This window comes from Cebus imitator, unplaced genomic scaffold (assembly GCF_001604975.1).
Source record: "Cebus imitator isolate Cc_AM_T3 unplaced genomic scaffold, Cebus_imitator-1.0 Scaffold563, whole genome shotgun sequence".
Classification (NCBI taxonomy): domain Eukaryota; kingdom Metazoa; phylum Chordata; class Mammalia; order Primates; family Cebidae; genus Cebus; species Cebus imitator.
This window is the reverse complement of record NW_016107878.1, coordinates 1,134,283-1,137,518: the sequence shown is the minus strand read 5'-3', so window position 1 is coordinate 1,137,518 and position 3,236 is coordinate 1,134,283. Positions and strand designations below refer to the sequence as shown.

At 56.1% G+C, this 3,236-nt stretch overlaps 1 protein-coding gene and 1 pseudogene across 9 annotated transcripts in view; one reads left to right on the top strand and one right to left on the bottom strand.

Moving 5' to 3' along the window:
* SHANK2 (SH3 and multiple ankyrin repeat domains 2) overlaps positions 1-3,236 on the top strand; it is a 688,443-nt gene that overhangs the window by 100,972 nt on the left and 584,235 nt on the right. The window lies entirely within an intron of this gene.
* On the bottom strand, positions 169-1,087 carry LOC108294116 (annotated as a pseudogene).

Sequence of the window (3,236 nt, the reverse complement as noted above, 5' to 3'; positions counted from 1 at the left end):
TTTTTTTTTGCTATAGAAATGTTTTATTAGGTCAAACTACTTACTATGAAAATGCTTTAAAATACATCAGGAGATGTAAAGACTCAAAGAAATGTGTAGTGACAATGGCTATCAGAGCACACTAAAGAATCCACACTGCTTCCTCGCTTTACCTAGGAAATGAAGCTTCTAGGCTACCTCCTCCTCCTCCTCCCCAGCACACTCCTCAAGCTCCTCCTCCTCAGCTGTGGCATCTTGGTATTGCTGGTATTCTGACACCAGGTCGTTAAGGTTGCTCTCGGCCTCGGTGAACTCCATCTCATCCATGCCCTCGCCCGTGCACCAGTGCAGGAAGGCCTTGCACCTGAACTGAGCTGTAAACTGTTCAGAGACGCGTTTGAAGAGCTCTTGGACGGCTGTGTTGTTACCAATGAAGGTGGCCGACATTTTTAGCCCCCGGGGTGCGATGTCACAGACGGCTGTTTTCACGTTGTGAGGGAGCCACTCAGCAAAGTAGCTGCTGTTCTTATTCTGAATGTTGAGCATTTGCTCATCCACCTCCCTCATGGACATGCGACCTCTAAAAATGGCAGGCACGGTTAGGTAGCGGCCATGACGGGGGTCACAGGCGGCCATCATATTCTTAGCATCGAAGAGTTGCTGAGTGAGCTCAGCCACGGTCAGGGCCCGGTACAGCTGGCTGCCCCGGCTGGTCAGCGGGGCAAAGCCAGGCATGAAGAAGTGCAGCCGGGGAAATGGAACCATGTTCACGGCCAGCTTCCGCAGGTCGGCATTCAGCTGGCCTGGGAAGCGCAGGCACGTGGTGACCCCACTCAGTAGCAGACACCAGGTGATTCAGGTCACCGTAGGTGGGTGTGGTCAGTTTTAAGGTCCTGAAACAGATGTTATAGAGCGCTTCGTTATCAATGCAGAACGTCTCGTCTGCATTTTCTATGAGCTGGTGGATAGAGAGGGTGGCATTGTAGGGCTCCACCACCGTGTCTGACACCTGGGGCGAGGGCAGGACGCTGAATGTGTTTATGATCCTGTCTGGGTACTCCTCCCGGATTTTGCCCATGAGAAGGGTACCCATCCCAGACCCAGTGCCCCCACCCAGGGAGTGGGTCAACTGGAAACCCTGCAGGCAATCACAGCTCTCAGCTGCTTTTCTCACAGCTTCTCTTCCTGTGGTGGGAGGCTGTTCATCAGCTCCAGGGGAGAACATGTCTGGGGCAGGTGCACTTAGGAAATGCTGCCTTTGCCTCTCTCTCAGACACCGCCATATAAAGCCCTCTTAGGAATGCAGCAGCAAAGTGACCTGTGTATTTTTGTTCTACCCAGCTGTGTTTCCCAAACGCATTTGCCCAGAGGGGTGTTGGAGGGCGTGTGTGTGATGGAATTGGCTCTCCGAGCTGTAGTCGGGAGGTGCAGCTTAGGAAGGCATTAGGTGTTAAGAGCCAGGCATGGCCTCCAGGCCCTCGGAGATGAGAGGAAGGGGAGCTTGTGTACCGTAGACAGTCAGTTCTGACCTGGGGTAGAGAGAGATGCCAGGAGGGGTGATGGCAGAGTTTCTGTCTGATGGTGGTGAGGGAAATCCCAGGAAACCTGTTTAGATGGAGATTCTTCTCAGAAGTAAGTTTGTTCCGTGCATCTTTTTCACAAGCCCATCAGGAGGGTCTTGGGGACGGAAGGAGTCGGCTCAGGCTGCCATGATAGAGCACCACCGACCCGGCAACCTAAACAGCAGATGCTGATGGTCTCACATTCCTCGAGGCTCTTTGTCCGAGGTGAAGCTGTTGCAGGGCTGGGTACCCCCGATGTCTCGCTCCCTGGCATGCCCAAGGCTGCCTTCTGGCTGTGTCTCCCCGTGACCACCACCCTGTGCCCACGTGCCTCTGGCTGCTGCTCCTGTGTCCAGAGCCCCTCTTCTGACAAGGACACCGTCCTTGGATTAGGGCCCACCTGTAAGACCCTGTGGAACCTTAACTGCCTTTCCAAAGGCCCTGTCTCTATTACTGTCTCTTTCCCAGCTCCTGGGGGTTTGGACTTCTACACAGGGATCTGAGCTCAGCTCACAGTGGGACTGACACCATGTTGGTGCCTGGATGCCATGTGGCAGAGGGCACAGCCATGACATGGGGCAGCCACATGGCTCTGTGTGGCCACAGCCACGGTCCCTCTACTTGGGGCAGGTGGGACAGGCCACCTCTCTGGGGGGCTTTGAGGGGTAATGGGGCAGGGCGGGTTTGGGGGGCAGCTTCTAGGCAAGACCCCCAGAAGAAGTGGTGCTAGACTGAATCCCAGCATCAATGTGGTCAGATCCCCAGACCTCCCCGGCCAGGTTCTGCTTTAGTTACTGGGGGCCGGAGCCTTCTCCGTGTTGAGAGTGTGGCAAGGGTGTAGGTCTATGCCCTCCTCTGAGAGCGTGGGGGGATAGGTCCACCCCTTTGGGAGTGTGGGTGGGATAGTTCCACTCCTCCTCTGGGAACGTTGTGGGGCTAGGTCCACTCCTCCTCTGGGACCGTTGGTGGGGGGGGGGTAGGTCCACTCCTCCTCTGGGAGCATGGCGGGGGGTAGATCCACCACTCCTTTGGAAGCATGGGGGGTTACTGCAACCCCTCTGTGAGCGTGGAGGGGGTAGGTCCACCCCTCCTCCGGGAGCATGTGGGCATAGGTTCACCCCTCCTCTGGGAGCAGGGAGGGGTAGGTCCACTCCTCTGGGAGCATGGGTGGGTAGGTCTGCCCCTCCAGTATTTGGGGCACTTTGTCAGAAGGTCTGCTTTTGCAGAAGCTTCCAGAGCAGTCTACCCCCTCGGCCAGGGCCCATGTGATGTGCTCTAGTTCCCTGGGCATGCCAGGGAGTGAGACCTCGGGCGTACCCAGCCCAGCAACAGCTTTACCTCGGACAAACAGCCTCGAGGAACGTGAGATCATCAGCTGATGGGTTTTGCAGGTGCAGGGAGGAGAACGGCAGGGTAAACGAACAGGACGCCAGGCATGCTTCCTCTCCCTCCCGGCCAGCCTCCCCTTCCCTCACGTCTGGCCAGCTCTGGACTGGCTGGTGGCTCACCCTTTCCCGAAGCCCACCCCCTCGAGCTTGCTCTTAGCCCTGTGTTTATGTCAGCTCATAGAATGGCGATTTTCTAACATCATGGTGGAACCTGGATTCCTCGAATATGCGATTCCAGTCCACAGGTTCCCGTGGAGTGCTGTCAATCCTGTAGCCGCACCTTGACCCCAAGTTTAAATGTCTATAT